The following is a 13,836-nucleotide window of genomic DNA, read 5'->3' on the forward strand; positions in this document are numbered from 1 at the left end:
TAAATGAGTTCTTGGATAGTTCACATTCATATTGACTCGTGATTTAAGAGTGAATTTAAATTCTGGTATGTCTAAAGGGGAAAGGTTTGCACATTGCTATGCAAGTCTGCCAGCTGGCTTCCGCTGTGACTTTGTTCCTTTGCTTTTAGAACTAAAACATGAGGCTTAAAACAGTTGTTTTAATATTTAGCACTGTAGAAGGTCATGTTCATACCAGAGCCCTGGAGAAAAGAGCTCTTGGGTAAAGAGGGGAATGTCAGCATGCATAGGACACATCAGCTGCATTATTTTTATAACTTACCTCTAATGACAATGCACTGTAACTACAAGGCTTTGTCAAGGACTAATAAAGAACAACAAACTGGAAGCAATAATAAACATCAGATTGATATACATGTATTCTTTGATAAAGCAAAGACATGGACTAGGCTGTAGTGATCTCTTCTGGTTTTAAAACAAAGGTGATGTTAAGGTGCAAATTTCAGCTCCAAAGTCCAAACACATGACACTTATGTAAGGTTTCAAGGCATTAGCTGAGCCCCAAGATACTAGGCAACACTTATCTTACATTTGATGTATTGTATACTTGTCTCCTAAATCTACTCTCATTTTCCTTCCTTAATAGTCTGCCAGTTACTGCTCAAAATTGCTCATTCTTTTTTCTCTGGCAGTCTCAGACCCCAGTCACTATATTTATTTTAATGTAGCTTTGTGATCATCAGAATTAGATGGACAATTCCTCAATGCTGATGTGAACACACATCACACTGCCTACCACATTACAATAGAGCCCAACAAATTATCCAAAATAGCTCCACTTTTCCTATCAAGCTGAATTAATTAATTACCTATCATAGAATCATTAAGGTTGGAAAAGACCACTAAGATCATCAGCCATCAACCCATAATACAAAGAAGCAGACATGGCAGGATAAAATAGCAGCCAGCTGAACCACCACTTGATATATTTCAAGATTTTGTATCAGATAAAAGATATTGAAAGATTTCAAAATTAGAGGCACTAATTTCCAAGTACATTTAATTATTCACTGTGTATGTTGTGATTCCTCAACTTGGTGCTTGGCACACAGCTCCTGTACTCTCAGTAATCCATCTGCCAGAGTCCTGTCTTCCTCTTATTTGAGAAAGGGAGAAGCTGGGATGAAAAGACTCCACTTGGGCCATGTTCTGAGTCATTCAGTGGGCTTATTGCTTCCATAAACTTCTGCTAATTGCCAGAAACAAGAAGTCAAACTATTCTCCGCTATGACAAATATCAATTCTGGTTTATAGAAAGAGTCCACTAAATAAAGTTGAATTCTTTCTTGAACTTCCACTTGCACACAGTGCACCAAATTACCATGATGAGAGCCATCTTGTTTTGGGGTGTGTTGACATAAATATCTATATACTTGCTTAGTAAAAAAAAACCTTGCCCTTACTGTTGTCCTAAGCATTATAAATGGCGTATTTTCTTCTAACCAGCTGTTAAATTTCTTCTTTCCCTCCAATAAACAAAATCTTTGCTACGCTTTCATATTATACTTTTACAGTCATGTCAAGCAAAGTTCACAACACAAAGACCTTGCAATTCAAATGCACACGAGGCACAGCAAGGTAATAAAACAAGTGGAGGAGGAGGGCATGATGAAATATGATAATGTAACAAGAGTGGTCTAAGAAAGGTTTGGAAAAAAAGGTTGGAAAGAAATACTACACTCAAGTCTCTGTTGCTTTCAGCTGCAGTGGCTATTTCTGATTTGTTCCACTGTGCAAACAAATGCTGAAAAAGCCATGTTATTAAAACACAGATGTGTGGAAGGGACTTAATTCCTCCCAAATACATCAGCATATCCTCAGCTATGCCATCTTTCTCACAACCATCAAGAAGGCTGCCTGCCCAGCAGCCAAGCAGCAATGGCTTCTGCTCTACACATGGAGAAGAAACATGACAATTATACTGAGATAATTTGTGTTTATCTAGAAACTTGATAAATGTAACTGATCACTTGAAAATGTAAAAAAAAATAAAAATAAAAATGCATATTTAGCAAATATTTGTTTTCTCTGCTGATCCAGTGTTAACAGCTCCAAGCAGAAGCTCTCCTCACACATACATAAATGCGGAGCAGTGAGAAAATAGCCTTGAAACCACAGTCGCTCAGACTGACACAGAGTAGATAGAGACAGATAATGGCAATATTCGCCAACAAGGAGCAGAGTTAGCTCTGCGCTGGCTCAGCATACCCAGAGCAGTTACTTCATCTCCAGACTTACAGCACCCCATGCAAGTAGAAAAGACAGGACTGGGATTTTAAGTATCTTCTTCACATAAGCACAGAACATTATCCTTACTTACAAGGCCATTTAACTTGCAAGATACTGCAACACCTTCTCCAGGCTAAATGCAGAAATGCTAAATGCAATAAATTTACTTTTGGAAAGTATTGTTGATACTTCAGTACTGCAGCACTTTCTGTAGCTAATTGGTTTATACTTGGAAACACAAGTAGATGGTTCAGACTGCATGTAGGCACTGCTGAGAGATCTGTTCCCACGAGATAATTGCTGGGACACAAGAACAAAGACTTACAGCTTCAGGTTGCAAGAACTGCATCAAGCTGTTAAAGACAGCCCTGATTTAAAAACTTTGCCTGATGTTGAGGAGCAGAACCTTCAGTTACCAGCTGAATGCACGAGGTGTAATGGCATTCAGAGAAACCCAAGTCTTAGTGAAACCTAACACAAGTAGGAAGAAATACTTCAGTTCAGTTTGGTGCTTTTCTTTCCCTTTTGCAAATAGCTGGTGAGTCAAAGGAGCCAACACACCTAGCCAGGGAATGACCCAAAGGCAATCAGAGTTACTAAAAATTACTATTAGGAAAAACCCTTAAGTCCTCAAAAAGGTGAGAGCTGTTTTTAACACCCCTGTTAAAATACACATCTGCCTCCATTACTTGGGAATCAAAAACTTTTCTCTTTCCTTTTTTTTTCCCCTCATCTGATACTTTCTTCTCCTGCCATTCACAAACATAACCACAGCAGCACCCAGTGCAACACATTCCACTCTCCCTTCCTTCAAAGCATAGCAAAAATCAGATTTATTGAATACCGAACACAGCAGCATTTCAGATGTCAAATATCCTCATGCTAAAATACATGTATCCTTGACAAACTAATTGTTTTTCTGTGGCACTGTGACCTAGTCAAAGTCTGGACCTGCTCTGAAGCCCTGATCAGGGGGTTGACAGCAGAAAGAATGATGGATGGCAAAGGCAGCCACATGCTCTGGCTGAGCAGGCTCCATGTACCGCCCATCCATCACTCTGACAGCTTCAGAAATTCTGTACAAATTTATCTACAGGGTGCTAAGAAGGCAGAAGGTACTGCATATATCCCTCCGGCTGAAGGGGTAGATAACCAGAAAGGAATATTAGGCCATTTAGTTTCCAGAAGTAAATTGGTAAATCCCATTCAGCTCCACCGTAATGCAAGCGAGAATACACCAGTAAGAGGTGCCATGGCATTATAACTGTGCAAATGATAATGATGTAACAAAAGAAAAAAAAAAAAAATAAACGGTTGTTGGAAAAAGATTTTCTCCCCTCCCTGTTTTTATTTAAAGAAAACAGGGCAAGGGAAGGGTAATAATTAAGTAGAGCCTGGACACTGAATGTGCCAAAAAGAGGAAAAAGATGAAAAATCATAACATCATTGAGTTTTTCAGTACCAACTGCTGGAGGTTTAAATCAGGACTTCACTGACACAATGATTTAACAGTTTTTCAAGCCATAAGTAAAGAGATACTCCACATTATTTTGCTGAGAGTGATGACAATATTCTCTTCTGCCTATACGCTCTTCCCCAAGCTGACACAGCATGTGCTTGCATCGTATCTGTCACACTGCTCTCGTTAATGCAATCCACCAGAATAAACCTTGCTTCATCTAGTAGTAATGCATCATTACATTCACTATCTCAGGATCTAACAGAACTGACACTTCCCTTTTATACACTGGGAGGGAAAGCAGTTTGGCTGTGGCAGCAAAAAATGCATTTTAGTAATAAGATGTAGTCAAGACAGAGTTAAGCAGAAATTCATACCCCTGAAATAAATCTCTTTATTGGTTCTGTCTTTTACTTTTTCTGTCTGGAAGGAAACAGCCCAACTGCACAAGATGTGCCACTGAGTATTTAGATTGAGAACTTCCTGCAGGTGATACAGTGCTTTTCTATAGCTTTGAAGATTAGAGAATTGAATACACACATTAAGAAAACAACCGCCTGTCAAACTTTCAAATGCTCCCCTGCTATAAGAGAACCATAATTACCAGAACTGCTTTGTGTGCTTTGTTTTGTAGATGAACATCCTGCTTTAATCAATCAACACTCCTCTTTAATTAGTAAATTTGTGATCTGAACAACACCTCTTGCTTTATTTTAATGAACTCCTGTGGTGTCTGGTACCACGTTTGTATGCTCTGCAACATCAATAAGGGTGTTTTCAGAATTACCAGATCATTTTATTGTTATACAAACATTGACTTCCAAGTTAGCTCCTCTAGATACAGTGTTATGTTGCCCCTAAGCATTTGTTTTTAATCAGACGTATCAAGAAAAAAATTAATTGTTGTTCCCCTCCCTCTCCCCCTCCCCCCTTCAGTTCTGCACTGTATAGGTTGAATTCTTTTACACGCATTTGTTCCCTCTGCCATGCAAGAACACAGTGCATGCTTATACAGCCACAACTCACACTCAAAACAGCCAAATTTTCACTGGCTCCAGGCTCAGGAGCAGAAATAGTGATCACTGCAGCACTATAGAAGCCGTAACGATGGCACGCACACCTAGAACCAAGGAGTTGGCTTCATAACTGAGTACTTAAGTAGCTCCTGAGCTCATAACATAGAGACTGTATGAGAGGGGACACATTTATCCTGGCTAATTGCTGGCTCCTGAGAGCCACTGGTTGCTATTTAGATAAGTCAAGAAATTAAAAAAGACCTGAACACAATTTAATTTACCCAAAGTAGTTCAGGTCCTCTTTAGAAGCACAATTAGCATTTCTACCCCATGCTCCCTAACAGCTCCAACCCCACAATTTTACTTTCGTAATTTCCCCCGCATAAGAAAGTAGTAAATCAAAACATTATTAAGGCAACCTTATTAAAATTCTCTAAGCCTTTCTGGGTCAAACTTCATTTAGTTGGACTATTTCATTTCCATTCTTTAGTTCAGCGTTATTATTCAAAAATAATCCTTGCTATTATATTAATAACGCCAAAGAAGTCACGCCATGCAAAAAGCATTCGGTTTAAGAAGAGGTTTTGACCATGAAGAAGGGCAATCAAAGAAGTGCAGGGGTGTTCAAGAGACAGGGTAAAGAATAGACGTGTCTTTGATAATGGTTAAAACTGTCTACTCCAGATCACAATGCTGGTGTTGTTCGTGCTTGGCTGACCATATGGAAATTAAGCTTTTCCCCTGTTCTTCACTGCTGCTTTCCCAATGTTGCCTTCTGAGCCATTTAATTACACTCTGTCATAAAATGGGGCGCTGGGTCCAACAGGAACAAGGATCACCTAAGTGCTATTGTAATCACCGGCATGCTTGTATGGGCAATGGAGGTGAAAACCTTTACACTTCAGAAGGAGAAGAAAATGCATTTCATCAGTCACAACACAATGCCCCTCCTAAGCCTAAACAATTGCAAATGTACAGGCGCTGGGACACTGCCATAGCCACAATAAGGCCATTCATGTAGACTTTGCTGAGGCAAGTTAGGGCAAAAGGGTCAGAGGGCTATGAACTTTGATCTATGGTTTCAGATTTGGCAGGCCTTAAAAAACCTCCTGCTTCAGTAAGTTTCTTGATTAAGCTAATAAGAATTACACAAGAAGTGCTGTGATCTTAGCACTGCATCGGATTAGCTGCCTAGACGGTGTTCTGTGAAGCCTAAAAATCTCATCAAGAAGCATAATGAGAAATAGACTATGGGAATGTTGAGAAAAGGGTCTCGAGTTTGCGTTTTAATTACGCAGGCAAAGGTTTGAAATGAAAGTTACCTGAGAGCAGCGGCTTCTGAAGAAGCAGAGGACAATTTGTCTGTGGAAACAGACTTCTCAACTGAGCAAAACACAATTTGCAAATAAAAAAGCTCAAAAGTGTTTTTCAAGATGAACCTTCAGTAATATAGGATCAGTTTTGCTTTTGCCATCTTCCATATAATAGCATGCGGTACTTAAATTCATGTAAGTTCCACAAATTAGTTCAACAAAAGAATGCCATCATAAGCATCAGGAATATCCACCCTTACCTAATTAAAACCGTATCAAAGAAGTGCAAAAATCTTTCTTGTTGCAAAAGCTTACCAATTAATTCCTGAATTGGGCCATTAGTATATTAAGAATTTTGTCTATTTAATTAGCTATCACTGTACTAGACCTTTTTAGATCATATTACTGTATAATTTATCAAATTAATCAAATATAATTCATCCTTGAATTGTCAGGGGTTTTTTTGTTTGTTTTTGTTTTTTTAAACCAAAGATATGTTTTGAAAAGCATTGTTGATAACAAAGAGAAATCTGAGGACCCTCAGCAAGCATACGCTCAGGAACATTAAACATTCCATGAAAAGAACTAGATTTTATTATAATTATAAAACTCGTACCCCAATATGTTTAGCCCATTGTTGTAATATGTTTTCTAGTCTGCAGCTGGCTCAGATGATCAAGTCTTGGTGTACTGGTTTATAGTTCCTTATACATCACAGAGATGTAAGCCAAGATCCAGGCTTGGAAGCTGGATAGTAAAAGCTTGATCATTGTGCTTGCCTCTGGTCAAGCACCAGTAAAGGTAGCCATGTCCACAGCTTTATATGGAATGGGAGAAGGAGGAACCTTTAACTACGTGATTGATTAAAAAGCAAAAAAAAAAAAAGAAACCACAACAAAATGAACAAACAAAACCCTACGAAATTGCGAACCAAAAAGCAGAAAACATCCAGATGACATCTTTGGATATCACCCAGCTCCATGGTGGGTTGCTGTTCACAAGAACACAAAGCACTCCTATAAAGATAGGGTGCACCACGAGCTGACTGCAGAGCAGCACTAGGCAGCTGCATTCATCATTATGCTAATCCTCAGCCACAAGTTTTGATAAGTCTTTAGCATCTTGCACTGTATGCTCGCACATCAACAGCAAAACATTTCCCAGGAAATATTCCGAAATTGTTTCTTTGAGAAGTAAAGTTCATTTGTGGGTCAATGGGGTAATTATGGCAAAATGAGCCTGCCTAGTTCCAACAACACTTTCATATTTCAACAGCACTCCTTCCCATGATTCCCAAGCTACTGATTTCTCCTGTTCAGTATGCTTTTCCTCTCAGGAAAATAGTAACAATAAAAGAAAGCTGATCACTGCTATCAATTAGGAATCATCTCATAGAACAGGATATATTCTGAAATTAAAAAAGAAAAAAACATTGCACCACGCTTGCTAACATTCATATATATTGCTAACATGTCTCATTGCCCGGCATCACTTTATCACCTGAAAAGGATGCTGCAAAAACACACTACAAAGTACATTTTCCAGTATGCTTATAATTCCTCACTATTGCTGTGTTCTGCAGAGGAGTTTGAAAGAGCATGATATTGTATCTTGTCCATACATCAGGCTGCCGGGATAACCAGAAGGGAGCTTTTGAAGTTACAGTAAAATAAAACCTAGTGCCAAATCCAACACAGCATGTTGAATCAAGTTGTTGAACTTGCTAGAAAGCCGTTTACATACACAAGCTGCACTAATTGCGAGATAATACATTTGTTTATCTTCAATTAGCCAAAACGCACAGCATAAGCTTACATGTCATTTGTGCTGCCTCGCACACATTTTTTTTATTACTGTTACAAGAACATTTTTCCAATCAAGCATGTTAACAGCAAAATTAAAATCTAACAAGAGTCAACTATCCTTTAATGTCAATAGAGAAGAAAGGAAACAGTAGTAAACAAAACAGCAGCACACTGAAACAGAAAGCAATGGTCAGTGCAAACAGCTACAGACGCAGGAGCAGAGTGGTGGCCCTGCATTACAGTATTCTTCCATCACTTGTAAAGATACATATGTAATCTGTGCATTTGTTACATTTTAAAATTCAGAGCCTCCTTCTTGAAAAGCTTAGGCTATTTTCTTGCTATCACCTATACGAACATGCTTGCTTACACTCCCTACCACACAGCAGTGAAAGCCACTCACAAAGGTTTAACATGATTTAGGTGTAAAAAAGACATTCCCGTGAAGATGCTAAACTAGAAATGCAGACCAGAATCCTTCCCTTCTATCTTACTGCAGGCATAAGGGAAGCACCCGTTTATAAAGAGATAAAGCCTATATTCCCATGTTTTGATTCTGTTATGACTGTATTCCCAGATTTATAACTGCTGAACTGTTGACTAAACTGCTTTTGCTTCTGCCTTCACTAGATATCTCAGCCTGATTTTACAGTGCCTTTGTAGAACTGACACGCTGCCAAGCAGCCACATACAACGTCTCCTAAAGAAAGATTGGTCCTCAAATAAGTGAGAGTAAGGAACAAACATGCCCAAAGCATCTCAACGTCCTTATAAGATCAGCGGACATAGATTTCACACACTGGGTTAAACTCTTGGCTGTGGGCTGTGCCACAAACCCCAAGGCAGATGTGTCAGTCATGAGAACTGGTACGTGGCACCTGTTTACCTAGAAACATTAGACAAACACAGGGATTTTGCAAGGCTTAAAAAGTCATCTAACTTGTGAGGACTGCACGATGCAACAAGACTTTGATTTATTGCATTATCACCAGGATTTGCTCCTTAGAAGTGTAACTAAATAAAGATGGATCTCAGCATGGGCCTGACAAGCAGATCTCGAGTAGAAAAACATGCATTTATCAACAACATATCTGAAAATAGTACTGTGTTGGAAAAGAATAATTGTGTCAATTGCAAATAATGTATAATTCGATTTTCAGCTGCATCAGTTTCCTACTCCTACATTCATAATTATTGTGTTATCTCAACCTAGTGAACCTCCCAACAAGCTAAAAAAAAATGCCCAGATCCAGATAATTATATATAAATATATATATATATATATATAGCATCACTGCTACAAACAAGAGGCAACAGACCATAGAGACAATCAAAGCAACAGAGACACAATAAGACCCACCATCCCACCATCAGCAACAAGACCAAGGTTCATTTTTGTCAGCGTTCTGGCAAAGAACGTTGGAAATTTCCATCTAATCTATGAAAATGTTACCCATGTCCATTAATGTTAATATATATAAATCAAATAATATCTGATTTATATCAAGTACTGGAACAGGCTGTCCAAAGAGGTGGTGAAGTCTCCTCTGGAAATATTCAAGACTTGTCTTGATGCCTACCTGTGCAACCTCTTGTAGGAAATCTGCTTTAGAAGATGAATTGGACTAGATGATCTCCAGAGCTCCCTTCCAACCCCTGCAATAATGTGATTTATTAGTATTATCACAAATTTATTAGTGTTATCACAAAATGTGCTTCAGGCAAAGCAGAAAAATACCCAAGTAAAAGCACATATAGGCACACACAAAGCAACTTCCTTTTCTGCTGAATTTAAATCGAAGCCAAAGAGGTACCACCTTGTGTTGTGCTGGTCAGAGAGACTTTCTAACAGCTGGATTCAAAAGGAGGTTACAACACAAAAGCTTTGGTTTAATTTTACTCAGTGTTAAGAGGTGAAATAAAACAATTCACAAATGCAAAAAGACCAAGAAGGGAGAAAGATCAATACGAAAAGAATTAGCGCGTAAGTTTTCAGATAGATGTGCCAGCATGGATTGCTTGGATTTATAGTTATAAAGCAATTATTACTCAGCTCAATAATAATTTATTTAGCTACCATGGCAACTACTGAAATACAAAGCATTCTTTTTAAGGCAAGAAGATGGCCTGCAGGAGACAAAGGGAGAAGGCAGCTCATGCATTGGGCAGACAGTGCTCTCTCTCCCCATGGATTCCATGTGGGCATGGCAGGGATGGGTTGACATTGGGCTAGGTGATCTTAGTGGTCTTTTCCAACCTTAATGATTCTATGATTCTGTAAATACTTGCTATCACACACCACTTCAGGATAGCTCAATGTAAAACTGCAGGATGCCAGACCCTTGCAAAGAGCCAATTGTCAGAGTATAGAAGGTTGTATTCTAATAAGAAGATAATTTGATTATAGCATCAGATATTTTTCTGCTGCAATCCTAGGAATATCTCACAATCCTTCCTACCTCAGCAACTGCACAGAGCAATGATTAGCACTTATCTCTGAGAAGCAGGGGACAGGTAAGGCCACCAAAAAACTGAAAAGGACAGAGTTAATGCCTAATATCAAAAAGGATAAACTGAGGAGAAGAAAATTATAGACTAGGCAGCTTAGCTGCAGTTTCCTGGAAAAATTCTGGAACAAACAAAGCGTTTGTAGCCACCTGGAATATAACAAGGAGATTACGAGCAGCCGACATGGATTTGTCTAAAGCAAATTGCATCAAACCAGTCCAGTTTCTTTCTGAAACAAAAGAAAAAGCTCTAAGTTAAGGCATTTAATGCTGCCCTTGTGTCCTCATATGCTAGCAGGGTAGTTTATCAAATTCCTGTATAACAGGGGCAAAACGATGAGGGCAGACTAGTGACCCACATAAAGGCAAACAAGATACCTGAATAAAAAGGCTTTAGGAATATCACAGGTGTAGCTGATGTTATTTTCCATCAAGGAGGTGTAACAGGTAACTCACACAGCCTCTTCTATGGAGAGGGAGTTACGATTTTCTTCCTCTTTTTTAATCTCATCTGGACGATTTGTAAGGAATTTGTCTGGGGTTTCCAGACATGAGGTAGCCTTTTCCTGGCAAAAACCCCAGACTGACTACAGACATGCTATACCCTCACAGGGCACATATGCAATATATCGAGTTTTTTTGCCAAGAACTGCTCTATATCCAGAAATCAACAGCACACGCATAACAATCCAGCACTTTGGGGAAGAATCAGCCTTCACTGAATAGACACTACTGAATGCAGTTCTACATTCATGAAAACTGGCACAGGATTACTGGGGTCCCCAGGATCCTGCTCCCTCTACACAACAGGAACGAAGAAAAACAAGAAATATTCTTTGGTCTCCTCTCCAGGTCATCTCTCCACCAAACACAAGCACTCTCTCAGATACGTATTTCTTTTAGTTTTAATAGCAGTGTAATAGCAAAATGAATACGTCTGATTCCTTTACTTCTGTGAAAGAATAAAATTTCAACAACATACATCCTATGTCCCAGCTCCTCTATTTAATGATTCAGCCTCTAAAATAAATTCTTCCTTTAACAGCTGAACCCTAATGCTTAGCTATTAACGTTCATAACAGAGTATGGATGTAAGGAGGTAGGGTCCAATTTATTTTTCCAGTTTACCTTAAACAAGGGAGAGTGGTTATATTCTTCAGTCTCAGAAATACTTTATCAGAATAACAGTTGTTTTCTTTGTTCCTACATAATTTGCAAAAGCAATGATCTGTACCAGAAAGAGCTGTACAGGAAACTATCATAAATAAAAAGAAATTAAGCAAAGTTAGTGGAGCTGATTGCGACAGGACAGGAACTGTGCAAACAGCTATAAGAATAAAGAAGGAATTCAAGAATAGCAAAGTCACCATGAACATTCATCCTGAACCACCCTAGAATTATTTGAGAGCAGATAATCAAATCAATGTATTTATTCAAATTACAGCCCTGTGCTAGTAATGACTGCATTAGGTGACTATTCACACTCAGACAGCAGGTAGCAGTCATATCATTGCTTTTGCAATGTTACGCAAAACTATGGGAAATGTCTGTAACTAGTTCCAGTAAATATGGTATCTTAAAATTAATGTAAGCACTCCCACTAGCAACATAATACAAAAGAATTGCTAATAGAAGACTCTGAAAAGAAGTTTCCAATTATATTAATCCCAAGCCTATCAGCAGAAAGCTGTAGGATTTTAATTTTTTTTTTTTTTTTTTTTTTTAATAAATCTGCTTCCCATCAAGATTTCTTGTCCACAGTGAAAAGTTCCTTCTAGAATTGACACAAGCAGTACTCCCATATATCTGCTGAAGATCTTCATCATGCTCTCACAGTCAAACCCATGTTTGTTTACCTAAAGTACTTCTCCCCTCCCCACCCCACCCTTCTATGTCATCCAGCTGAGTTTGAGAACAAAAAATAAAACAAAACCCAAAGGCATCTCACCTCAGTGCCCTTCACCTGGAGGAATTATTGCCATGCGATGTTCCACCCATAGAGCTTCATTGCAACTGCTGTCTGCTTCCAACAACTGAACCAGGCTATATGCTTGACATAAGACAAACTAATGCTTCAAAACAACCAGTAGTTTGATATCAGGGATCTGCATTCCCTGATCTTCACTCCTGTTCTCTACTTTATCAGTTCTACACAAAATGAGCAGCTGGCAAATATCAGTGTACAATATAAGGTTCAAATGCTAGGAAATATGATGATAAAAGTCACCCAAGGAGCAGATGCATTTTTATCTATCCTGGATGCAAGCTTGAAGAAAGATTTTTCCTAATCTTTAACACAGGTGAACCTGGTCCTTCCCATAAGCAACTGAACATGGCTGAAATGTGTTTTTCGCTTCTCATCAGGATGCAGCACTCCATTTCCTTGCTTCCGTATAAAAGCAAAGAGATCCTATGGGTCTGAGCATTCTGAAAGAGTCCTTGTTGCCATCTGCTTGGAAAAGAACACATTGGATGTCTTATTATCCCTGCAATGTCACTGGACCTCCTTTCGCAAAACTGAGAGCTTCGATATTCAACCAAAGGCGTGAAGGCTGAAGGCCCTAAACCGACCTGGATCTTCTGTCTTACTGAATTGATTAGTGGCAGTATTATGATATGCCTGATATTACCAAGGGCTTGTCTTGTTGATATTTTATTTTCTAACTTTCAGCTTTGTATGTAGCAATTATAGCCAATTTTCTCCAAAATAACCTCAAAATTTATAGTTACACTTGAGAGAGCAAAGGAAGAAATAGAAGTTGATGTCGGAGGACAGATGTACACTGAATCAATTATAGCTAAAACATACAACTTGAGTTAAGTTTGTAGGGCACTAAATGACAAAGCTCCAAGCCCATGCAAGGAAACCAGTGACTGGATGAGCTGTTCTTCCCCACTAAGGTCTTCTACAGTGAGGAAAGGCTTTAAGTTGCTACTCAGGATTCATACCAACCTTGCTGAAATGCACTGCCTAGGGAAAGGCACAGGAATAGCACTATATCAGGGTGCCTGGCTCAGTCCTGTGCCTGGCTGGCTCCAGCATGCAGTATTGTCATGCAGCAACAAGCAGGAGCCCAGGCAGAGCCCAGGGATGGGCATACAAAGGCTGGCAGCCCCATTCCCAACCACAGAACAGAAAGCCATCACTGCACATACAGCTACTCTATCGTACAAGATCCCTGTAAACATTAAAAAAGTACGAGAGAAGACAGGCAGGCAGAAGGGAGATCCTTGTTTTTCATAAGTTCCTTTCTTTCCCTGATGATTAAATCAAATCTGACCATCTTCTAAATTCATTTTATCATCTTTTATTGAATTTTTTATGTAACATTTTCCATGGCCATATTACTTCAATTTTTTTCATTATTACTGCCCTATTTTTAACCTCAGTCTTCCCAGAATTTGGCTCACAGATTTACTGCATAAATCACAAGGCTATTCTGACTAATCTTATAACAGAAATGTCAC

At 38.9% G+C, this 13,836-nt stretch overlaps 1 protein-coding gene across 2 annotated transcripts in view; it reads right to left on the minus strand.

Annotated features, from left to right (window-relative positions):
- Nucleotides 1-13,836, minus strand: part of TMC3 (transmembrane channel like 3) — a 305,047-nt gene that overhangs the window by 127,224 nt on the left and 163,987 nt on the right. Inside the window, exon 6 of one of the 2 annotated variants that reach the window (XM_048955803.1) lies at nucleotides 9,442-9,517. The exons of the other annotated variant lie outside the window; for it this stretch is intronic. The gene's annotated coding sequence lies outside the window, so the exon portion shown is untranslated. The remainder of the gene's footprint in view (nucleotides 1-9,441; nucleotides 9,518-13,836) is intronic. 2 annotated transcript variants of the gene reach the window in all.

This window comes from Lagopus muta, chromosome 10 (assembly GCF_023343835.1).
Source record: "Lagopus muta isolate bLagMut1 chromosome 10, bLagMut1 primary, whole genome shotgun sequence".
NCBI lineage: Eukaryota > Metazoa > Chordata > Aves > Galliformes > Phasianidae > Lagopus > Lagopus muta.